This window comes from Ascaphus truei, chromosome 6 (assembly GCF_040206685.1).
Source record: "Ascaphus truei isolate aAscTru1 chromosome 6, aAscTru1.hap1, whole genome shotgun sequence".
In the NCBI taxonomy this organism is placed as follows: domain Eukaryota; kingdom Metazoa; phylum Chordata; class Amphibia; order Anura; family Ascaphidae; genus Ascaphus; species Ascaphus truei.
In genome coordinates, this window is record NC_134488.1 from 139,348,032 (window position 1) to 139,374,289 (window position 26,258).

Genomic DNA, 26,258 nt, shown 5'->3' on the forward strand with positions numbered 1-26,258 from the left:
GACAGACCATGGGAGTGTGACACACAGGCAGGACATGGCAGGGTGACAGACCGTGGGAGTGTGACACACAGGCAGGACATGGCAGGGTGACAGACCATGGGAGTGTGACACACAGGCAGGACATGGCAGGGTGACAGACCATGGGAGTGTGACACACAGGCAGGACATGGCAGGGTGACAGACCGTGGGAGTGGGACACTCAGCAGTGGATATTTTACTGTTGGGGCAGCAGAGGGGTGGGGGATGGATTCTCTTCTATTAGAACAGAAGTGGTCAACTTCACTCCTCAAGGACCACAAAGAGGTCAGGGTTTCAGAATATCCCTGCTTCAGCACAGGTGACTCAATCAGTGGCTCAGTCATTGACTGGCCAACTCCAGTCCTCAAGGGCCACCAACATGTTAGATGTTCAGGATATCCCTGCGTCAGCACAGGTGGCTCATTCAGTGACTCGGTGACTGAGCCACTGACTGAGCCACCTGTGCTGAAGCAGGGATATCCTGAATACCTAACCTGTTGGTAGCCCTTGAAGACTGGAGCAGGCTACCCCTGTATTAGAACATAAAGCTGATTAAACACAGCGCTGTGTTAACACATGGCAAAGGAGATGGGGAGAGAGAGAGATGAGATGGGGAGAGAGAGATGAGATGGGGAGAGAGAGATGAGATGGGGGCAGAGAGATGAGATGGGGAGAGAGAGATGAGATGGGGAGAGAGATTAAATTGGGGAGCGAGAAAAAAATGAGACGTAACAGAAAAGCAGGGGGTAGAGGGAACCCCGTGTGTGTTTGTGTCTGTTTACTGTATGCGTGTGTATCTATATGCGTGGATCTGTTTCTGTAGCAGTCTGCCTGTCTGTGAGTGTATGCTTGTGTATCTATATGCGTGGATCTGTTTCTGTAGCAGTCTGCCTGTCTGTGAGTGTATGCGTGTGTATCTATATGTGTGGATCTGTTTCTGTAGCAGTCTGCCTGTCTGTGAGTGTATGCTTGTGTATCTATGCGTGGGTGTGTGTGCATCTGTGCATGTGTGTATTTATGTGTACCTATGCGTGTGTGTGTGTGTGCAGATCTTGTTATGTGGCAGTTTGCTTGTCTGTAGGTGTGTGTGTAGGTGTGTGTATATGTGCCTCTATGTGTGTGTGTGTATATCTATGCTTGTATGTGTGTGTGTATGCAGATCTTTTCATGTGGCAGTTTGCCTGACTGTGTGCGTATTTATATATGTGTGTGTGTGTGTGTACATATGCTGGAATGTGTGTGTGCATATGTTTGTGTACAGTATGTGCATCTGTGTATATGCAAGTTTATCTATGTCTGTGTGTGTGTGTGTGTGTGTCTATGTCTGTATGTGTTTGTGTGTTTATATATGCCTGTGTGAGTGTGTGTATGTATGCGTGTGTATACATGCCTATGTGTGTATGTGTGTAGCGGTCATGTAAAATGGCTACAGTCATCTCTCCTGCTGACAGTAAGGCCTGGTAAGTTGTGGGCATGCCAGCAGTAATTATGGACGTTTGCCCTCACATGCTGGTGAGGTGCCCTATGTATGGATGGGAGTGGTCACAGGCTCTGACTCCATGGTTAGTGATGTCAGAGGTGTGTCAGCCTCCAGAGTATACATAAGGCACAGCACTGAGCAAAGTTAGTGTGTGTGTTACTGGAGGAGGAGTAAGAGTAGGAGCAGTTAAGAGTTATGTTATAGTAGCTGAATAAGAAGACTGTGTCCAGGGACCTGGCACAGAGTAAAGACATCCCGGCTGGGATAGGGAATCCCTATTTAAGGAGAACTACACCTTGTAAAGGGAAGTGCTGTGACAATGGAGGGCTAATACACCCCATTGTGGAGGGCAGCATGGCCCACCGTCCAATAAAGATGCTCTTAATTACAAACCCTCTCATGTACATGTGTGAAGTGATTGTACAGAGAGGAGCACCACCGAGGAGTTCCTCGCCAGGAGCATCCCCAAGTGACCGAAGGGACCCTGATGAGGTGGAGGCACTGCACTGGAAATAGGTAGGACTCAGCACACTACCTCAGCTGCCTGTCTGGACGGGTCCTCCCCATACACCATCATGCGGGAGACTCAGGAGTCCTGTTGCCAACAGGTGCACCACCAGACACTATCACACTGTAATGGGGACTGGTTAGACCACAGGGGCCAATATGAGATTGGGGGGGTCAGATCGGTTCACAAAAACCGTTACATTTGGAGGCGCTGCTGAGATCAGATCTGTCAACAGGACAGGCTCTAGCTAGGCACACTGGGAAACAGGGAGAGTGTCTGCTGCCACTCTGTGCTGCGTTGGGACGGACCTAGGGGTGGTCAGGGGCTGACAGGGTATTGCCAGTTCGCAGGGACGACCTAGGGGCCTGAAAGGAGTGAGGGGTTTGGAGCCGGGCTATAGCTGACTGAGTCACTTTGAGGTAGTGCTAGTTGGTAGGACGCCAGAAGGGATAGCCTGTTAACGTGGTCAGGAATCCTGGAGAGGGTCTGCGCTAGGCTGACCAAGAGAGGTAGACGCCCAAGTACTGCATGGCAGAGCCAGAGTACTCTAGCCCATTCCAGAAACTTACCATAGGGAGCACAGACTGGGAGGAAGGAGTTACAGCAGACACTGACAGAGTGAGCCTAGCCTGAGATAGTGCAACATGAGTCCAGCCTAGATCAGGTACACATGTGGTGGTGCATCTGAGCAAATCTTTATTGTACTGGTGTGGTGGCTGCCCCGCAGAGCGGAGCCCCATGTACGATAATTGGTATGAGAGTGTGACAACCCAAGGAATGGAGGATCCGCGTGGTGCGGAGAGCCCAAAATGGCGACCAGAGGCTGATGGGGAAGGCACCTGTGGCGTGCGCCCCACGGAAGAGCAAACTGTCGCCGAGCTGTCTTTAACTAATCTGCTCTGGAGTGGAGCGAAGGCGGTGGCTGCCCCGTTTTTGTCCTGTCTGGGACACCGAGGTGCCCCCCTTGAGGAGTGTGAGGACATTGTGATAAATGGGGTGGAGCACAGTGAGGATGGATGTCAGCGGACGTGCAACCAAATGAATGCTACCTTGTCAAGAAAAAAAACTGACATTTCGGACTCAAAAGCTATTCAAAATGGCGGCTCCCGCTTGCTAGGGAGACCGCGTGGGCCAGTCGCAGAGAACTTGGCTGATTCAGGACTTGCAAAAAGCTGGCCGGGAATGGCGCGAACAGCAGAGCTCCGCCCTGATGGGGGGCATGGCGCGAAAGCTATGGCTGCGCCTTCATGGACAGTGACTCACTCGGCCCCTGTGCTGAGTCAACCGCTTAGTCTATGGGACCCTCCCTTGATTTCCACCAGGGGGAGTGACTTTCAACTATGGCCTGTGGGAATGCACCCACTGGGCCCAGGGACTGATATCCAGACGGCGCCACTACAAGAAGTAGTTCCGGCCGCGGAGGTAGCGTGCAAAAAGGAGGGATATTTTGCACGCAAGGCGGCTGCCAGGAGAAGGCGGGAACTAGCCGCGGGAAAAGAACCTCACCCTGATGGGGAAACTGGTGCGAAAACGCAGACCGCGCCCACCAGGACTGAGAAAGGCGCGGCTTTAATTAAGGGGCATGCTATTCCCCTGTGGGACCCGCCCATAATTGCAACCCCTGGGGGCGGGTTCCAGCTATGTCAGCGGAGGGAGGAGCCGAAGCAGGAAGTGGCTGGCCCAGCAACTTCTACCAGTCAGTTGCGAGGAACCACTGACCTGGAGAGACCCATACAGAAAGTGGACCCTATTAAAAGGATGGCCTGCTCCTCCACTGTGGGCACTATGGTCTCCACCCAGCCCTACTTGGTACCCGGCGGGCTACTGGTAATCAGGGTGGCCAACACCGAGACGGTGGTCGGGCTCTGCCTTCAATGCGGGCTGCCCGGAGGCACTGTTAATACAGCGGCACGTTGCCCACACTGCGGGACATTATATTTGTGGCCAATGCCGACGTTCATTCCAATCCAACCTGCTGACCCCCCGGGGGATACGGCTGGGGGATACGGCTAGGCGCTATGCCGAGTCCCCTGGTGCACTGTGGATCAGGCGTGCAAGTCCCGGAGAAAGGGGACTGGAGTCGATTAAATCGACTGGGTCAGCAGCAACCGAGACGGTCGGGTCACCCCCCGACCGCACTGAAAAGAGACTATCACCCCGATCGGTGACCCCTAAGTCGGGGAAGGGAGACTACTCGGATGAGGATCTCCGCGAGCTAGCGGAGGTGAAATCAAGGCCCAGGAAAGAACCGGGAAGGACGACACCCCGTGGCGTGAGTAGCAGCCTGGAAAGCAGGGCGTCCCCCGCAGATCGGCGAGCCGAGAGACGGAGTCCCTCCGCCCCAGGATATGGCGGCGACGGGCGAGAGACGCCTACACCTCTGCGGAATGGTAAGAGAAGGCCACGTACTTACCTTGCTCCGGTAGACGGTGTAGCGGAAACAAGGCCGTGCCAGGCCCAAGACGCACGTGCGGAGAAGACACCACTTCCGGTGGAGACGACAGCGGAGCTTCCGGATGTCGTCATCGAGGAAGAGATCCCGCATGGGGGTCCAACTCAAGATGGCGGCACTTCCGGTTCCGGAGAGGACATCACTTCCGGTGGCGACGGCGGAACAGACGGGAAGGAAGCAGCGACGCTTCGGCGATCGGGTGAAGGTCCCCGATCACCTCAAGGGCCCAAGAGCTGGATGGGCGAACCGCAGACTTAGGAGGGTGAGCTATCCTCATTGGATCAATCCATGGACAGCCGGGAATGGGTCGTAGCCCTGTGGCGCCCCCTCGCTTGCCCTTACGCCCAACCCCACGCCCTAGGTAAAATCCCTGCCCCCATCACCTGTTCCACGGGGTCCCCGCCTAGCCTAGAACTTGTGGACGTACCGTTGGGGGAGGAGGAGAGACGGACTGGGGAAAGACAGCTCAGTTGCGCTACAGAGGGCATTTCTCGGGGTGGGGGAGAATTAGGTAAGGCCGCGGTAGGCCGGTGGTTGCCTCCTGCGACCAACAAACCCGAGGAAAAGGCAATGGGATCCTCACGGTGGTCCGTACCACGGTCGGCACGGACATCGGGGGTATTTTCATGGGGGGATGCGGATGAGAGTGACTCAGGGGATTCACACCGCTTCAAAGAACACCGTTGGTGGGCCCCACTCTTTGAAGGCTATGTAGCCTGGATGGACCGTACGCGGTTTCTCATCCGTAGGGAGGAGGTAGTAGATTTTTGGTGGGCCGAAGGAGAATTCACATCTGAGCAAAGAGATAGGGAGTTGCAGGATCGGTGGATTAAGATTGAGCACAGGGAGATAGAGCCCATGGGTCCTGACACACTGTCAGACCCTGTGGATCCTGACGAACCCCTGTCATGGGTGCTACCTGGGAGGGCAGGTAGGGCTGATCTGACCAGGATCAGTAGGGCGGAACGGGCAATAATGGCTCAATATAAGTCTCCCCACGGGTTGGAGTACCCTTATGTCCCTGAACCCCTCATGGAGGAGATAGAAGAAAACAGAGAGATGTGGCTTAGGGAAACCATTGAGATGTATCTAGTCAGTAAGGGGAGTGAAGTTACCGGAAAGAAGGCAGAGGACAGAATAGATCACCTGATGCGAGTGTGGAGTATAGGGAGGAACATACATAAACACAGGGTGACCTATAGAACCGAGAGGGGACTGCCTAGGCATTATCATGTCACGGTCCTGGACATGGGTGGTAGAGAGGTTAGAAAACCTGACCCGAGTCACTACTATTAGGGGGTACTGAGGCATTACGCGGGCTCGTGGCTGCTGGTCGGGGCGGGCTTGGCGAGATGTCACTGTGGTCAATTTTCTGTTGTATTGTGCAAATCTGTGTGATGTTAACAATTATGTTTTGTGTTACAGTGCTTCCTGGAGGAAGGTATGCAAATTTAGGTCCCAGCGAGGCCGATGGGATTCACCAGGGGGAGAATGTAGCTGCATGTAAAATGGCTACAGTCATCTCTCCTGCTGACAGTAAGGCCTGGTAAGTTGTGGGCATGCCAGCAGTAATTATGGAGGTTTGCCCTCACACTCTGGTGAGGTGCCCTATGTATGGACGGGAGTGGTCACAGGCTCTGACTCCATGGTTAGTGATGTCAGAGGTGTGTCAGCCTCCAGAGTATACATAAGGCACAGCACTGAGCAAAGTTAGTGTGTGTGTTACTGGAGGAGGAGTAAGAGTAGGAGCAGTTAAGTGTTATGTTATAGTAGCTGAATAAGAAGACTGTGTCCAGGGACCTGGCACAGAGTAAAGACATCCCGGCTGGGATAGGGAATCCCTATTTAAGGAGAACTACACCTTGTAAAGGGAAGTGCTGTGACAATGGAGGGCTAATGCACCCCATTGTGGAGGGCAGCATGGCCCACCGTCCAATAAAGATGCTCTTAATTACAAAAGAAAACAGCGCACAACGCCAAATAGTGAAGCAAATTCAACAATATATTATAGAATTAAAAAGGGGGTAATATATCTGCGTACATGAAAAAAGTTGGTAAAAGGCATGTAGTGTGTATCACACTGTTTACCACTCGGCAGCTGTTAGCTGTAGATTCAGGTGCTTGCTTCCCTCTGCTGCTGCAGCTCAGTTGATTCTGGGGCAGGGCGTCAGTCTTTCACTCCCAAGGGGATTTCCCTTCATGCAGCCAGGTTCAGCAGCTGGGACTGGGGCTCGGTGAAATCGCTCCTGCTTCCTTGCCGATATGAAGCTTGCCTCAGCGTGCCACGATGCCGCTCCGTCGCGGGACGCTGTGTAATGACGTCACTGTCTACACAGCAGTGATGGATTCAATAGGGAAGTTTGAACAGTCTTACAAAGTCTCTCACAAGTGTCCAAAACAGCACACAGGATGAAATAAAAACAGGACAGGCCAATACATAGACAAAGGCCAATGAAGAAGTAGTTAATTCTATGAAACTAGTTGGATGTAACATTCTATTGCCTTATATCTGCTTACATTGGCCTTTGTCTATGTATTGGCCTGTCCTGTTTTTATTTCATCCTGTGTGCTGTTTTGGACACTTGTGAGAGACTTTGTAAGACTGTTCAAACTTCCCTATTGAATCCACCACTGCTGTGTAGACAGTGACGTCATTACACAGCGTCCCGCGACGGAGCGGCATCGTGGCACGCTGAGGGCACCCCAGCAAGCTGCGTTTTAACCTCTGTGCAGAGGATACACCTGCCGAGGTACAGGAGCAGCTTCATATCGGCAAGGAAGCCGGAGCGATTTCACCGAGCCCCAGTACCAGCTGCTGAACCTGGCTGCATGAAGGGAAATCCCCTTGGGAGTGAAAAGACTGACGTCCTGCCCCAGAATCAACTGAGCTGCATCAGCAGAGGGAAGCAAGCACCTGAATCTACAGCTAACAGCTGCCGAGTGGTAAACAGTGTGATACACACTACATGCCTTTTACCAACTTTTTTCATGTACGCAGATATATTACCCCCTTTTTAATTCTATAATATATTGTTGAATTTGCTTCACTATTTGGCGTTGTGCGCTGTTTTCTTTTGTTTCCATTCTCTTAGTGTGTGTGGGGTGCTGAGCCACCCCTGCGTTTACAGCTGCAGACGCCATTATCCCCAACACGGTTATGTGGCACTTATTATTTAATGTATAATTATCTCACTGTGGGAGTTGTGGTTTAATTTTTTATACATTTTTTATCACTAAATTGATGGTATAGTCACTGCACTGTATATATTTATACATTTAAACTTTATAGGTAGTTAGGTAGTAGCGCACAGTTTTGTTTTTTGTCTTAATTACAAACCCTCTCATGTACATGTGTGAAGTGATTGTACAGAGAGGAGCACCACAGAGGAGTTCCTCGCCAGGATCATCCCCAAGTGACCGAAGGGACCCTGATGAGGTGGAGGCGCTGCACTGGAAATAGGTAGGACTGAGCACACTACCTCAGCTGCCTGTCTGGACGGGTCCTCCCCATACACCATCATGCGGGAGACTCAGGAGTCCTGTTGCCAACAGGTGCACCACCAGACACTATCACACTGTAATGGGGACTGGTTAGACCACAGGGGCCAATATGAGATTGGGGGGGTCAGACCGGTTCACAAAAACCGTTACATGTGTATTGTGATATATTGAAGCAAAAGGTGTTTGAGGGGAGGTACATAGGACCCAGCACCTTCCAGGGTGTGTTCCCTTCACTCTCACCTGAGCCCTAATTAATGAGCTTCAAGGTTAAAAGGCAGCACAGACAGCTTCCTGTGCTGCTGCTGTGCTGGTCTGAAGGCACACACACAGACAGCCCTGTGAGAGACTGCAAAGGGAAGCTGCAGGTACAGTGTCTAACGTGGGGAAAGAACTTAGTTTCCCCCCACTGTTAGTTAGGGACTAAGCTGTGTTAGTCAGAACTCTGAAAAGGAGTTAGGCTTTTCTGTTTCTGTTTTATCCTATAAGTTAACCCTGTTCCTGCTTTGTACCTGGCAAATAAACCCTCCTGTGCATCAACACTACGTTTCCCTGCCTTTGATCTGGATGAAAGAGACTGCAACGTGGTGGGGACCTCACAATTGGTGGAGTTTAATGCGGGCAGTCCACAAGGCAGTGAAAGTGGAAAATGGAGGCGTTTCTGTCCTCGCTCCAGTACAAGCAAACAGAAAATGCTGCTATCTTATTGCGGGGTTTGCAGGAGATGTCAAAATCCCATAATGAGATCTTACAACAGATTGCAAAGTCACAAACGGAAAGTACTGCGGCGTTAGTAAAGCAGATGGCGGTGTCCCTACATCAGACGCTAAAGGAAGAACAACACGAAGCGCAACTTTGACTACACCGAAAGCTCCGAGTGTTGGGGGAGAAAATTACCGCCCAGACTAGCGTGGCCCCACAGGTCGCTCACCAGGTAAAATTGCGCCTTATTCAGAAAATGACGATGGACGATGACGTTGAGGCGTACCTGTCTATTTTCGAGCGCACTGCAGCACTCGAAGGGTGGCCAGTTGAGCAGTGGGCTGGAATAATTGCTCCTTTCCTGGTGGGGGACTCGCAGAAGGCCTATTATGACTTGGAGCCAGAGCAGGCGGAAAACTATGAAACCTTGAAGGCTGAGATTATGGCACGGCTAGGTGTCACTGTCGCAGTTCGGGCCCAGTGGTTCCACTCCTGGCGTTACGATGCAGAAAAAGCTCCCTGCTCCCAAATCTACGACCTCATCCACTCGGCGCGGAAATGGCTCCAGCCTGACGAATGTACAGCCGCCGCCGTCGTCAAAAGGGTCATCAAAGACCGGTTCCTGCGGGGTCTTCCTCGCACCGTCCAGAAGTGGGTCAGCCAAAATTACCCCCAAAGCGCAGAGCAGTTGGTCGCTTTAGTGGAACGCCACTTTGCTGCTGAGGAGATGGCCCGGAATACAAGTCCTGACGAGTTTCCCGGTCGCAGGTCCCCGCACATCAGGAGGTCCGGTGAGACTGTTCCTCGGCCTAGTGGCCCACAGGGACTCATAGACTCCCATAAAGGAGATGAAAATCCCACGGCCCATAGAAGGGACTCTAGCCCCACTCTTTCCAATAGACTGGAGAAAAAACCCCGACCCAGTTTTGGGAAGTACACTGAGTGCTACAAATGTCATGAACTTGGACATGTGGCAGCAGTTTGCCCTATGAACCTTGACCGAATGCAATGTGACATTTCTGTGGGGTATTTTTCGGGCGGGGTTCCTGCTGTTAAACAGACTGTGATAGAGAAAGGTCATTTAGAGAGGAATAGGATGTGTGAAGTCAAAATAGATGGGATACCTGTAAGTGCAATGCTCGACACTGGTAGTACAGTTACGTTGGTCGCTGCACATCTTGTCCAGTCTGGGTTTCTACCAGGGGTCTCCTTACAAGTAACCTGTATCCATGGGGATGATCGCACTTACCCGGCTGCACGAGTGTACATAGAAAACCCCATCGGCCCAGTACATCATCAGGTTGGAGTAGTGCCGAATCTGATGTATGAGGTACTAGTGGGTCAGGATTTCCCATGGTTTTGGGAACTGTGGGAAAGGAAGTCTGATTGTGTTTAGGATGCGCCCTTGAGGTCTGATGTTCCCGATCCAGTAGACCTTGGTTCTGTGTTAGAGGTTATGGCAGGTGAAGGACCTGAGGTTGAGGACACTCCAGAACTAGATTTTCAGGATTTACAGGTTGCTCCCGTAAAGTTTGCCTCTGCCCAACTAGACGATTTGACGCTAGTAAACGCCAAAGCCACAGTAGTGAGCATAAATGGGGTACCAGTTAATCCTGAGGTTACGCCATCACCACCCTACTTTATCTACAACAATGACTTGGTGTATAGGGTATAAAGAGATGACCCTGACAGGTTAGAGCAGTTACTGGTGCCAAAGCCCTTTAGAAGTCAGGTAATGGACCTGGCCCATAGCCATGTCCTGGGAGGACACCTAGGGGTAAAGAAAACCACTGATAGAATAAAGGCACGATTTTACTGGCCGGGTCTACACAAAGACGTAGAACGTTATTGTGAGACATGTCCAGAGTGTCAAATGACCTCACCAGTAAAATCATTCCGTAGTCCGTTAGTACCCATGCCTATTATTGAAGTTCCTTTTGAACGTATCGGAATGGATCTGGTAGGCCCATTACCAAAGTCAGCACGGGGCCATCAACACATTCTAGTCATTGTAGACTGTGCCACAAGATATCCGGAAGCGGTTCCCCTCCGGAATACATCCGCTAAAGGCATAGCCAAAGAATTAATGTTGTTGTTTACTCGGGTCGGGATCCCCAAGGAAATATTAACAGACCAAGGAACCCCTTTTATGTCCCGGGTTACGAAAGAGCTATGCAGGTTGTTGAATATCAAACATTTACACACCTCGGTCTATCACCCGCAAACCGACGGCCTAGTGGAGCGGTTTAACAAGACTCTTAAACATATGTTGCGGAAGGCCATAGACCGAGATGGTAAAAACTGGGATTTTCTCTTGCCGTATTTATTGTTTGCCATAAGAGAATTCCCTCAGGCATCTACAGGTTACTCCCCTTTTGAGTTGTTGTATGGGAGACACCCACGAGGTATACTGGATATGCTCAAAGAGACCTGGGAAACAGAGTCAACACCCCACCGTAGCATAATCGAGCATATTTCCCAGATGCAGGATCGCATTGCAGCAGTGTTGCTGATTGTGCGACAACACATGCAGCAAGCCCTGAGTTCACAGCAGAACTCTTATAACCGGAATGCCAGACTTAGGGTGTTTGGGCCGGGAGATAAGGTGTTAGTGCTGGTACCTACAGTAGAATGTACATTTTTGGCCACCTGGCGAGGACCCTACGAAGTCTTAGAAAGAGTAGGAGAGGTCAATTACAGAGTTAGTCAGCCCGGGAGGAGGAAGCCAGAACAGTTGTATCATGTGAATCTCCTAAAGCCCTGGAAAGATAGGGAAGCGTTGGTTACTGTAGTTCGGACGGTACCATCTAGGGAACCTTCTGTTCCTGAAGTGAAAGTTGCTGACACCTTGTCTGGCCCTCAGAAACAGGAGGTAAAGGAGTTTCTTGTGCGCAATGCCCGAGTTTTCTCCCCTGTACCCGGGAGAACCTCGGTTATTGAGCATAACATCAATATAGAACCTGGGAAGGTCATATATCTTAAACCCTATAGACTACCTGAGGCTAGGCGACAGGCCGTTAAAGAGGAGGTACAGAAAATGTTGGACCTCGACGTAATCGAGGAGTCATTCAGTAACTGGTCGAGCCCTATCGTGTTGGTTCCGAAACCGGATGGCTCGATCAGGTTCTGTAATGATTTTAGGAAACTAAATGCAATCTCAAAATTTGATACATACCCTATGCCACGGGTAGACGAACTGATAGACAGGGTAGGTGTTGCCCGATACTTAACTACCCTTGATCTGACTAAGGGGTATTGGCAGGTACCTCTAACACAGGCTGCTAAAGAAAAAACGGCATTTTCCACACCAGGCGGGCTATACCAATATAAGGTCCTACCCTTCGGTCTACATGGGGCTCCAGCAACCTTTCAGAGATTGATGGATCGGGTTTTGAAGTCCCATACAGACTATGCCGCGAGCTACCTGGATGATGTGATCATTAACAGTAATGACTGGGAATCTCACCTAAAAAAAGTTCAGGCAGTTTTAGACTCCCTGGAGGAAGCGGGTCTGACAGCAAACCCTGCTAAGTGTGCCATCGGTTTAGAAGAGACCAAGTACTTAGGGTATACGGTTGGTAGAGGGCTTGTGAAACCACAGGTGGCAAGGCTGAAGACAATTAGGGAGTGGTCGAGACCAGTAACTAAGAAACAGGTTAAAGCCTTCCTCGGCCTGGCTGGTTACTACCGTCGCTTTATACCAGACTTTGCCACCCTCTCGACCCCTCTCTCCGACCTAACGAAAGGGAAGAGTTCAGTCATGGTGAAGTGGTCTGACCAGGCGGAGAAAGCTTTCCAAAGCTTAAAAGACGCCTTATGTGCTCATCCCGTCCTGATCACCCTGGACTTCACCAGGGAATTTCAGGTTCAGTGTGACACTTCCGATGTAGGGATAGGAGCGGTCCTGTCACAAAGAGTCGGAGCGGAGGAACACCCCATCATCTATATCAGCCGAAAGCTAACTGTCCACGAGAAGAGATATGCCGTAGTTGAGAAAGAGGGCTTGGCCATCAAATCGGCGTTAGAGACTCTAAAATATTATTTATTAGGGAGAAAATTTACCCTAATAACCGACCATGCACCCTTAAAGTACATGCAACAAAATAAGGAAAAGAATGCTCGGGTAACTCGCTGTTTTTTGAGTCTCAAGGGGTTCCAGTTCACAGTTGAACACAGGCCAGGTGTAAGGAATCCACTCCTGGCTTTGATTATAACTTTTGCAGACTTCTGCAGTTGCAAAAGTTTCCTCTGGCAATCTATGGCACAGGTGCTGCTTCTCATTGCAGCTTCTGCCTGTGCTACATCATTGGAGGAATACTCACACACCCTCCTCCTGTGATTGGATCTCCGCCCTTTATATCCTGGGCGTTGGCACTGAAACAGTGCCGAGCATAATCTCCTACCTGGACGTTACTGTCTCTGCCACAAACTGCCCAGGCCTCTCTCCTAGCGTTCTTACCTTCCAAGTTCCTGAGTATCCAGAGGCCTGTTCTTTCTCCTGTGCTGAAGCGTGTTGCCAGCACCGGTACCTGCTGCATTCCCTCCTAGCAGTGGCTACCCTTCCTTTCCTGCGGCCTGCTGCTATCCCCTTGCAGTGGCCTGCCTTGGACTTCTGCTCTGAAGCGTTGGTTCTCCCCGACGCTGCCCTGCGTTGAACTTCGGCCAGCCTGCTGTCTTCTCCTGCTGAGATCGGCGTCATGGGCCGAGGCCGCTCCTCACGCAGAAGCCACTCCCGTGCTCATGCTCCTAAGCTGAAGCGGGGAACACCTGTCTGATTGTTGCCGATTCCTTGCTACGACTACGACCACCCGGATGTCTTCTATCCTGACCCTGGTTCGGCCATCGATTGTCCTGTCTTCTCCTACCCCGACTTTGGCTTCAATAACGGCGATGCTGCCTTCTCCAATCCTGACCCTGCGATGTACGACTACGAACTGCGCACTCCGGATCAGTCTGCACGGACTAAGGTCGGTGATAATGTAACCCCACCTCAGCCCCGCGGTCCGGTCCCGGTTTGTGGCGAGCATCGGCGTAACACCAGGCTCCAAACATGGAAATGCTGATGCATTGTCCCGAGTATACACCTCCCTATTTTCAAGTGCTCACCCGATAACGATTGAGCAATGGGGGGGGGGGATATGTGATATATTGAAGCAAAAGGTGTTTGAGGGGAGGTACATAGGACCCAGCACCTTCCAGGGTGTGTTCCCGTCCCTCTCACCTGAGCCCTAATTAATGAGCTTCAAGGTTAAAAGGCAGCACAGACATCTTCCTGTGCTGCTGCTGTGCTGGTCTGAAGGCACACACACAGACAGCCCTGTGAAAGACTGCAAAGGGAAGCTGCAGGTACAGTGTCTAAAGTGGGGAAAGAGCTTAGGTTTCCCCCACTGGTAGTTAGGGACTAAGCTGTATTAGTCAGAACTCTGAAAAGGAGTTAGGCTTTTCTGTTTCTGTTTTATCCTATAAGTTAACCCTGTTCCTGCTTTGTACCTGGCAAATAAACCCTCCTGTGCATCAACACTACGTTTCCCTGCCTTTGATCTGGATGAAAGAGACTGCAACGTGGTGTGGACATCACAGCGCAAAGTTCACCTTTCCTGTCTTGCCTTTAAATTCTTCATGGGCAAGCTACCCAGCTACCTGAACAAGCTCCTCACCCCGACCACTTGCAGCACTTATCACCTGAGATCAGACTCCAAAAGACTATTCATGGTCCCAAGGCTCAACAAAGTATCCGGCCGCTCCTCCTTCTCCTTCCGTGCACCCCAAAACTGGAACAACCTACCAGAGACTCTCATATCCACCACCGGCTTAAGTTCTTTCAAATCTAAGGCTGTCTCACACTTTAATCTGGTCTGTAACTGTTTCATACGCCCATAATATATATTTTCTTTAACTGTGCACGCAATGTCTTGTATATAATGTATACCCTGTTCACTTATGTAACTGTATTTGTAACCATGTATTATTTGTTTTACTCTGTGCCCAGGACATATTTGAAAACGAGAGGTAACTCTCAATGTATTACTTCCTGGTAAAATATTTTATAAATAAAATAAATAAATAAATGCAAACACAAGTATATAAGTTGGAGTGTATCACACAGTCCTGCAAGGTCCTCTCAGACCTCACCTGGACAAAGCACCGAGCAGGCGTGAAACGTTCGTTGGTTTTACTGACGTCATCTTATGATGTCATCAGGGAGCGCTGCAGTGGAGGTCTGAGAGGAAACATGCCAGCAGATACCACCATACAATGACTGGTCAGGTCGTATGAATATGCTGGATAAGGCACTATCATTACACGCTTGCAGGACTGTGTGATACACTCCAACTTATACACGTGTGTTTGCATACACCCCTTGGTTTATATGTGGTCATTTGCCACATTACAGAGTTTAATATAACTGACGAACTGTTTCCTCTCCTCCCTAACCATCCTCCTCTCCTCCCTAACCCTTCACCTCTCCTCCCTAACTCTGCTCTTCTCTCCTCTCCTCCCTAACTGTTATCCTCTCCTCCCTAACCATCCTCCTCTCCTCACTAACCGTCCTACTCTCCTCACTAACCGTCCTCCTCTCCTCCCTAGCCATCCTCCTCTCCTCCCTAACCGTGCTCCTCTCCTCCCTAACTGCTCTTCTCTCCTCCTCCCTAACCCTCTTCTGCTCCTCCCTAACTCTGCTCTACTCTCCTCCTCCCTAACCCTTTAGCACTCCTCTAATCCATAACTCTAACCCTCACCTCCCTGACCCTCCTCTCTTCCCTAACCTTCCTTCTCTTCTCTGCTGCCTAACCTTCCTCCCTAACCTTCATCCTCTCCTCCCTTAGGCTGAGTCCCCGCTGGCGCTGAGCGCTATGGCGCTCAAAACATGCGAGCTGGGTGTCACGAGCGCGCGCAAAGCGTGAGCAAGGACTTTTATATACACTGGCGACACACTTTATTCGAGCTCGGCTAGTCCCACGAATTCGGGTATACCCGGGTGTATTGAGGTTTGTGACTGTTTTCTGCCCGAGTGCATTGAGGTATTTTCCAGGCAGGGATTGAAGCATTTTATTCCCGCTGGCTGCAATACTGCACAGTATATATATATATATACTGCATTACAATTCATGAATTTATGCCATCTGGTAGACACGCGAAGCATTGCAGCCTATTAAATCCTAATCATTATCATTTAACAGATCAGCCGCCCGTCAGCCAGGCATGAACCCAGGCTGGGAAGGCAAATGCAACGGGGCTTGTCAGAGGTGAGGAGCGGCGCATTCCAGGTATCTGCCAGGTACATACTGGGTATTTGCTCGAATAAAGTGTGTCGGTGCAGTATGTATATCTGTAAGTAACCGCCTCAAGCGCCGCGCGCTCAGCGCTAGCGGGGACGCAGCTTAACCCTCCTCTCCTCCCTAACCATCATCCTCTCTTCTCCTCTGAAACACTCATCCCCTCCTCTCTCACCCTGCACCTCTCCTCCTTCCCCATTTCTTGCAGGTTTCAGCCCTTACCTGTAGCCGTCCCGTCTCTCTCTCTCTGCGTCTCCTGAATGTCTCTCCCTCTGTGTTTCTGTAATTTTGAGCAGACACAGTCAGAGTGAAACTGAAAGCTGGGTTCCTGGGGCGTCCCAATCAGTACAAACTCCTTCCCTCTCCAGTATTTCCTGCCTGACCTCTGTGTGAGATATATACACGACAGTATTGTATTGTATGTCTTTATATATATATATATATATTATATATATATGTGAAGCCGCAAGCATACCATCTGTTCCGGCACCTCTACTGCCTCAAGTAAACCCTTATGTGAATATTACTTATGTACACATTGTAAGTACATTTCTTATACGTTTTTAACCTATAAATTTGCCACTTTTGGTCTGCACTATGGTCTCTCCTTGTCTTCCATGAACATCAACTTGAGTGGGAGTCTTCCTGAATCATCACCAATCCTGTTCCCTGTCATTGCTGTTTTATCACTTACCTGTTGTAAGTAGGAAATTCAATAGAGCAAAGACTTACCTGCACCAATATTGTGTAAACTTGCTGCACCCTCATTATTTATCTTTTCTTTTGGGGTGTTCCTGAAACCATTGCTCCCTTCCTACCCTGGATACCATATTGTCTATAAGGGAATCTGTACACATTCCCTGTTCAGAATCACTTCTGTTTCACCTTACAATTCACTATACTGTATATATTTTTCACTATCACTGTTGTTTAGCGCCGTTCTACGTCACTTGGGTTCACTATTTTATTTATATAGCGCCATTAATTTACATAGCGCTTCACGGTAGGAATACACGTGGTAATCAAATAAATAACAGATAATATAAATAACACATAATATAAATAACAGGTCATGGGAATAAATGCTTCAAACATAAAAGTAACATTAAGGAAGAGGAGTCCCTGCTCCGAGGAGCTTATAATCTAATTATATAGCCACAGTATAGCCACAGGTACATGCAGTAATAGGGTCCGATGTGTCAGGACTGTGAGGGTTACAAATCTCACTGGGTCTGATGCTTCAGAACTCGCTGTGTAGAAGAAACATGTTGACCTGTGATATTATACTGACAAGAGACGGAGCAACTTGTTAAACTGTTATTTCCCCTAAAGTTTGATCTGCGCACAGAATACCAAAGGCACATTAAAGGGATGGGATTTATATTTTGCTTTGTATGCCCTGCACCCCGTCCTGTCTTATTCCTTATACACCCTGCAACCACGTCCTGTCTTATTCCTTATACACCCTGCACCCCGTCCTGTCTTATTCCTTATATACCCTGCACCCCGTCCTGTCATTCCTTATACACCCTGCACCCCGTCCTGTCTTATTCCTTATACACCCTGCGCCCCGTCCTGTCTTATTCCTTATACACCCTGCACCCCGTCCTGTCTTATTCCTTATACACCCCGCACCCCGTCCTGTCTTATTCCTTATACACCCTGCACCCCGTCCTGTCTTATTCCTTATACACCCTGCACCCCGTCCTGTCTTATTCCTTATACACCCTGCGCCCCGTCCTGTCTTATTCCTTATACACCCTGCACCCCATCGTGTATTATTCCTTATACACCGTGCGCCCCATTCTGTCTTATTCCTTATACACCCCGCACCCCGTCCTGTCTTACTCCTCATACACCCTGCACCCCGTCCTGTCTTATTCCTTATACACCCTGCACCCCGTCCTGTCTTATTCCTTATACACCCTGCACCCTGTCCTGTCTGATTCCTTATACACCCTGCGCCCCGTCCTGTCTTATTCCTTATACACCCTGCACCCCGTCCTGTCTTATTCCTTATACACCATGCACCCCGTCCTGTCTTATTCCTTATACACCCTGCACCCTGTCCTGTCTTATTTCTTATACACCCTGAGCCCCGTCCTGTCTTATTCCTTATACACCCTGCACCCTGTCCTGTCTTATTTCTTATACACCCTGAGCCCCGTCCTGTCTTATTCCTTATATACCCTGCACCCCGTCCTGTCTTATTCCTTATACACCCTGCACCCCGTCCTGTCTGATTCCTTATACACCCTGCACCCCGTCCTGTCTTATTCCTTATACACCCTGCGCCCCATCCTGTCTTAGTCCTTATACACCCTGCACCCCGTCCTGTCTTATTCCTTATACACCCTGAGCCCCGTCCTGTCTTATTCCTTATATACCCTGCGCCCCGTCCTGTCTTATTCCTTATACACCCTGCGCCCCGTCCTGTCTTATTCCTTATACAAACATAAAAATCCAGTCAGGGTGTAAATCCTGGTTGGACAAGAAACCCACAATTGCACTCTATGAGGACAAACAATAGGTGGGACAGAAAAAATAGTCCCAGGCTTGTAGCCTATTGTGCCAAACGACGCAAAACAAAAAAGCTTTATTAAAACATACTAAGGGACAAAAGCAGGGAGTGTAGGGTATAAACACAAGTGTATTCAAAATTAGGTGGTGGTGACAAAATAGAGGATAAAGGCTCCTCCAAAGCCCACCATGGAAAATCGCATATAAAGGAGAATGTGTCTCAAACTATGTATACGGTGTCAACCATGAAATATATCCACAGAGATACACAAATATTCCCGGTTTGAAGCTCCTAATGGTAAACTGTATAAGCGCTGGTTACCTATATTCACACTGACAATATATCAAGTAATTCCCTACAAGTAAGTAGGAGTACTGACATAATGTAGCAATTCATGTGTGTGGTAACATAACCCAAACTGCTCAAAATACTGTTGGCATATAAATTTGCAACAAGCACAAAGTGATACAATGTGTATAAATGGGTAGTGTGTTCAGTAACACTGCAAATGGGAAACAGGAGAATTAGTGCTGCTGGCGTGTACACATAGCATATGGACACTTAGGGCCTCATGCAGAGAGCAGCGGTGGAATTAATTGGAGAAAGTAAAAAATAGTACCTTTTTTGGCGTGATTTAATCTCCATATGCAGAAAGGTCATAAAACTGCATTTAAAATCCTGTCTGCATATGGAGAGTTTCAACCGGCGATATGAGCGCTGTTGAAACTCGTTGTAAAAAAATCGCGTTTTTTTTTTTCTCCCCCACCGGCCGCCGAGCTCCAGTTTCTTGCCAACTTTTGTTGGCGAAGCAAAATGTTGAAAATCGCGCCATTTTTTTGGCGCGAACAGCCGCTAGATGGCGTTCGCGCCTCTCTGAATACGGCCGTTTTCAAAACTGGAGAGATTTAGGTTCTCGCCAGCCGCGCGGCGAGATTTGCAAATAAAAAAAAAATGGCGCTTCTTTCAAAACTCGCCATTACCTGCCTTTCTAAAGGCAGATATTGGCAAAAAATGCCGCTTTTCCTGTTAGCGCTGCTCTCTGCATGAGGCCCTTAGAATAACCTGTTTCATGGGTTCAGTTGCAGCCCATCAGATGTCACGAACTATGCCAGATCAAGGAGAACATACAGGTAGCATTTAACATGCGTATAGCCTAATATGTCAGGTAAGTATGAACTCCAGTGTTGATGGCGTAATCATTATTTAAGTGGGACCCAGGGATCTATTTCTTAAACGGAGTCATATACTCTAGCGGAACTGTTTTGACTCATAGAGGCGGTCCCATGTAAGAGCTCACAATCCTACATCACGATCCCTATGTCACCTGAGATGATGATTTGCCATCTGTGCCTACGATCCCACCACTTACCTCTCCATTTAGGGACCTTGCCCACCAACATTGGTTTTTCAACTCCTATACCCTTTTGGAGTTTAGCTTGCCATCAGTATTTTGGTTAGCAGACCCCCTATACCAAGCTATATATCATCTAGTCAGATTGAGCCCCCCTCTTTCTTTGCTGACTTGCTTTCACAGTGCACTATATGTGCACACATACATTATTGACACAGTAACATGACAAATGAGGGTGTTTATTCATCATCCTTTATTACAGAATATTATGTGTAATTATGTGGTATCACAACGTGGTAGTGAAGCCTGGTGTTCTGGTTAAACTTGTTCCCACATCACCAGTAATATATTCAGGATTGTAAGCAACCTTCAACCCAGCTTTAGTTCAGCCAAGCTACAAACAAGTAAGCCTCCTTTGGAAGGATTTATTACCAGAGTCTCTATTAACATAGAGCTCACACTGAGTTAATTATTAGGGACTCGTCAGCCTCTCCTATTGCGAGGTAGGGTATTTAAGGAAGAAGTGGAGTAGTCTTCAACACCACTCCTGCCCTGGCGAAGCGTAGCTTTCTACGCGAAACAGTCCGTCGGTTTTAAATGACGTCACTCCTCTGACGTCGGTGGTGGCGACCCGTGATGCTAGGAGCTCCAGTGTACCGAGGAGACTGACATACACCCGGTTATACTGGTCGTATCAAGCGCTGGCATATACTTACCCTCCCTTTCCTGCCTTAATTTACTTACCTGACATATTAGGCTATACGCATGTTAAATGCTACCTGTATGTTCTCCTTGATCTGGCATATTTAGTGACATCTGATGGGCTGCAACTGAACCCATGAAGCAGGTTATTCTAAGTGTCCATACGCTATGTGTACCCGCCAGCAGCACTAATTCTCCTGTTTCCCATTTGCAGTGTTACTGAACACACTACCCATTTATACACATTGTATCACTTTGTGCTTGTTGCAAATTTATATGCCAATAGTATTTTGAGCAGTTTGGGTTATGTTACCACACACATGAATTGCTACATTATGTCAGTACTCCTACTTACTTGTAGGGAATTACGTGATATACTGTCAGTGTGAATATAGGTAACCAGCGCTTATACAGTTTACCATTAGGAACTTCAACCCGGGAATATTTGTGTATCTCGGTGGATATATTTCATGGTTGACACTGTATACATAGTTTGAGACACATTCTCCTTTATATGCGATTTTCCATGGTGGGCTTTGGAGGAGCCTTTATCCTCTATTTTGTGTCACCACCACCTAATTTTTAATACACTTGTGTTTATACCCTACACTCCCTGCTTTTGTCCCTTAGTATGTTTTAATAAAGCTTTTTTGTTTTGCGTCGTTTGGCACAATAGGCTACAAGCCTGGGACTATTTGTTCTGTCCCACCTATTGTTTGTCCTCATAGAGTGCAATTGTGGGTTTCTTGTCCAACCAGGATTTACACCCTGACTGGATTTCTATGTTCATATTGTCCCTACCCTATGCACAATGAGATTTTTATGTTAACAACGGTATCTTTGGAGAGCGATAAGCATGTTTGTGTTTTCTTATTCCTTATACATCCTGCACCCCGTCCTGTCTGATTCCTTATACACCCTGCACCCCGTCCTGTCTTATTCCTTATACTGCCTGCGCCCCGTCCTGTCTTATTCCTTATACACACTGCACCCCGTCCTGTCTTATTCCTTATACACCCTGCGCCCTGTCCTGTCTTATTCCTTATACACCCTGCACCTGTCCTGTCTTATTCCTTATACACCCTGCACCCCGTCCTGTCTTATTCCTTATACACCCTGCACCCCGTCCTGTCTTATTCCTTATATACCATGCACCCCGTCCTGTCTTATTCGTTATACACCCTGGGCCCCGTCCTGTCTTATTCCTTATACATCCTGCACCCCGTCCTGTCTTATTCCTTATACACCCTGCACCCCGTCCTGTCATTCCTTATTCTCCCAACTTCTCTCTGTCTCCCTCCCTCCCCCATTCTCTCTCTCCCCCTCCCCTTTCTCTATCTCTCACCTTTCTCGCTCAAATCCCCCTTCACCCTCCATCCCCTCTTATCTCTCTCTTCTCATATCTTCTTTCATCCTTTTTCTGTTTTTCGCCCCTCCCCATTCTCTGTCTCTCGCCCCTCTCCCCTCCTCCTTTCCTTCCTCGCTAACTGTCCTCCTCTCCTCCCCAGCCCTCCTCTCCTCCCTAAACCTTCTCCTCCTTCTCTCCCTTCCCCCATTCTCTCTCCATCTCCTCTTCTCTCGCCTCCTTCTCTGTACCTCCCCTCTCCCCTCCCTCTTCTCTGTCTCTCCCCTCCCCTTTTTCTCTCCTTTTCTCCCTTTTTTTCCCTCCCCAGTCTCTCTCTCTCAGCTTACTCTCACCCTCCCCCTCCAACTTCTCTATCTCCCTCTCAAACTTCTCCTTCTCCCTCTAATCCCCCCACTTATCTCCACTGTATCTTTCCTTTATTACCTTTTGACCAATCAGGGTGTTTTGCTGACAGTACAATCTTTTTGTGCCCAAGACAATGTTTCTCAGTCTCTCTCTCTGGCAACACAGTCCCTCTGTGCTCAAAGAGATTTCTCCTGCAGTGTAAGCAGGTTGCTTTTCTACCTGTCTGATGAACCAGGTGGAGACCGGTTTATTGTCTGTAGCTGTAATTAACCAGCTCCCTTCTGGATTCCTCAGACCAACACAGGCTTTCTATTGAAGCCCTTTTAGACTGGGTTAAGTCCCTGTTACATACAGTACCTCCCTTGTTTGTGGGCAGCTCGGGCTAGCCACGGCTGAAGCCCATTCCCCCACTATCACTCGCGATGTATCTGTGGCTCAGATGAGAATGGGCAGAGGGAGGAGGTGGATTCACAGATTTCAGGGGGAGCATAGAGGAAAAAACACACAGAAGCACAGAAATCTAAGTGCAAGAGAAATACAAAGTGAAACAAATGTCAGCTCCAATTTTGGCTCTTATGAAAGGCCTACGTAAAAACTGTAAGAAAATCAACAGCAGTGTGTAATCAAGGCTTTAGGCAGTCTATCCAAGGCGAATGTCAGCTCAGCATGAATCGAGGGAGAAGCAACTCCAGTACTCAAGAAGATGTAGCCCCAATATAGAGAGAGGAAAAAGATTACATAGCACAGATTAACCAGGTTTAAAAGGTTTTAATCTAAGTGTAAAAATCGCACTTACAATATATCAATAAAAAACAGGCATATCACACTGCAATAGTGTATTGAAGAAAGCACTCGGCACACCGGCTCACCGTCCTGCAGTCACCATAAGATCTCTGTCTCCAGCCTTTACTCCATCGCGTCTCCGCGAGTCTGGGCGTCTGACGTCAGATCCATTTTTTCTCAGGTAGCAACCTCGAGGCCTGCGGCTCCTCTCCAAGAATGCTCCGTATAGTGAAAGGACTCCCACTCAACGCGTTTCGCCATGTGATACCGTCAGCTTCGTCGGGAGGGAGGAGGTAACAGTGTCTTCAAGAAAGTGCTTGAAATCAGTGCTCTTTAGTAACTCGAGCAGGACTTTCCCAAAGCACAGTCTTTCCATGATGTGCTTAGCTTCCTCAGTTCCATGGAGGACTCTTCGCTCAAGTCCCTCTTTCCATTTTACCAAGTCTTCTTCTTTTAACCGCTTGCCAACAAGTTTTGCCATGCATCGGGCGATGGGGCCGAGTGACCCCCTGATGCCCAGCTAGTGGAATTGAGTGGGCTACCTGTGACAACTGGTGCCTATACTCCCTCGGTACCACTAACTGTCGCCTATGGTCCAGACCCTATCTACACCCATAGCCATCTGCTATTTATTATAAGTGCCTGCGGTGCCATGAGAACTGTTCTGACCCACTGCCTGAGTTAGGCTCAGACACCCGGAAACAGAATAACCTCCTGCACTCCGGATTGGCTTGTGACCACTGCAACAATAGCTGAGGGGCCATTTCCCTCTGGTGAAGTAATACTGGCTTCGTGAAACCCCAAGTCCTCTTCCAGCTGTGTCTTTGACCGACCGTCCATCGGTAGCCCATAGCTTTCACACCGGGTCACAATCCTGGCACGGTCCCATGACCGGTACCGTCCTGATCGCTTGTCGATGTTTGCCCGCTGGCACTACGCTAAGGGGTAAAGAGAACCTCTGTTTTCCCTGCTTTGTGAAATGTGTGTAAGTTAACTCTTGCTTTGGGAGCTGGCAATCTTTGAGTTTCCCGCTATGTTATAAGACCCCACAGAGTTTATAACATAGGCTCAATTTATCCCACCACTGCCACCAGTTAATATAAAGCCTGACACGGGAGACCAATTTTATCAATACATTTCTATTTTGGAATCACTGATTGAGAAAAGCAAGGTGATGAAAGCAAGGCGGTGCCCCCCTGAGCACACAAGCAGCCACCCGGATCACCCTCTCCACCCCCCCCCCAGGAGCACACAAGGAGCAGCATCCAGACTGCAAGAGCGTGCTCCTAAGAAGGAGAGCCAGGGGGAGATCCAGGAAAGCCGTCGCGGGCCGCAGTGAGTGCGGGCGGCAAGGTGGAACCCCTGGGATTGCTCCACGGAACCCCAGGGTTCTGCGGAACCCTGGATGGGAATTACTGCCATAGTGGTTTGAGGCCCCAAGAGTCCCTCTCAATCTTCTTTACTCTCTCGCAGGGAAAAGGGTATCTCACCATACCATACACAACCTCCTCATAGCCCATCCTTAGCACACCTCAATTTAGTGGAGTGTCATCTTTTATACCCGGGAGGAAGTGCTGGTAACCCCGTCCCATAACAGGGCAGGTCTAGGTACTGACGGGCATCACATCATATACATGTGACCCGGTCAGTATCCTCTCCAGGTATTGCCCTCCAACTGCCGGTTTAGGCCTGCCCCTGGATCTGGCTCCATCCAGGCTGCAACTGCAGGCTAGGCCCTGCGCAGCAGTTTAAACCCAACACTGCCTGTTCCTAGCAGGACTTACAGTAGAAGGCTATAGCCAGGGGCACTAGGCTACATGTATAAGGTTGCGTCCAGGGTGGCAGCAGCCGTGCGAAGGCGTGCTCAGGCTGAGGGAAAGCGGGTGCTTTCCCTGGCCTTGGTTAGCGCGCCATCCGGGGGCGTGTTGGGGGGGGGGGAGGGGCGGGCCAGTGACGTCACGGAGCTTGTTCGCCCTCATTGGGTGAACCGCTCACGTGACCAGCCCTGCGCTCCCGTGAGCGCTTGAAACTAAAATTTTTCTAAGACCTACGCTTCCGCACGCTTGCGGAAGCGTGCGCGAGCCCCTGCTAAAGCCGATCTCATTGCGGCTGCAGGGGCTCACTGGTAAGCGTAAGCGCGCCTCAGCATGGGTCAGCGCCTAAGCGCTGACCATGCCCGAGGCCTAAGAGATTTGTAGAATTTATTAATTATTCACCTGCTTTTCTCCCTTTTCAACAAGTTTAGTTCACCAGCGAGAGAATTCTGTTTCGTGTGCGTGCTCTCAGTGTGCATCAATGCATCCTTCATTATATTTTGGAGCTCTGCTGATTTCTTTTCTAGGGTCACAGCAGCTTTCTTTTCCAGGTTTCTTTCTGCGGGCATACTGACTGTTGGGGATGGAGCAGCTTCTCTGCTCCTTTAGCTCTTGCTCTAGTTTCTGGACCTTCTCGTGCTCCCTCTTGTACCGAGTCACCTGGCCTCTAAGCTTGGCCTCTAGCGATGCTCTGGTGATTCTCAGGGTAGCCCTCAGTTCCTCCTGCTGCTCTGCGGGGGGCACTGGTTAATCAGACGTTCCTGCAGCTCTTGTACTTCGTTAGCAGCCTGCAGTTCTGCTGCATCCTGGATGTAGAGGGTTTGGTTTCAGGGTATCTTGCTGGCAGTACAGTCCTGTGCTCAAGACAAATTCTCTGTGAGTCTCTGGCTGGCAATACAGTCCCTCTGTGCTCAAGAGATTTCCTGTAGTTCAAGCAGGAGGCATTTCTACCTGTCTGATAAGCCATGTGGAGACTGGTTAATTGTCTGTAGCTGCAATTAACCAGCTCCCTGCTGGATTCCTCAGACCAATACAGGCTTTCTTTTGAAGCCCTTTGAGACAGGGCTCGAGGCCCTGTTACACTTCCTCTCTTTCTGTCTTCATCTAATTTCTGTCTAAAAATTTTAACGGTTACTCTCCCTATCTGCCACCAGGCTATGTGCATTGGGATGTCACATGCCAGATACATAGCCTACCAGGTACAACACCTGCTGGCTTTTATATATAGAAAATTGTAATAACTAATAGAGTGTCCCCTTTATACGTCTGCAAAGTTTCAGCTTTCTAGGTGTAACACATGTCCCCCCCCCAACCTGACTTAGGAACCAGTGTATGTGAGTGGGCGCATTACCTCGCTGATATGGTGCTCTACCTGTTGGTTTGCAGGAGGTCTGAGTTGTCTGCATGATGTTAAGGAGACAGGAACAGGACTGGCTCATGT

The 26,258-nt window shown here is 49.3% G+C and overlaps 1 protein-coding gene across 3 annotated transcripts in view; it reads right to left on the reverse strand.

Annotated features, from left to right (window-relative positions):
• LOC142497992 (guanylate-binding protein 1-like) overlaps positions 1-26,258 on the reverse strand; it is an 851,842-nt gene that overhangs the window by 151,486 nt on the left and 674,098 nt on the right. For 2 of the 3 annotated variants that reach the window (XM_075606499.1, XM_075606501.1), the window contains exon 1: positions 16,158-16,266. The exons of the other annotated variant lie outside the window; for it this stretch is intronic. The gene's annotated coding sequence lies outside the window, so the exon portion shown is untranslated. Of the gene's footprint in view, positions 1-16,157; positions 16,267-26,258 lie in introns of those variants that run through there. 3 annotated transcript variants of the gene reach the window in all.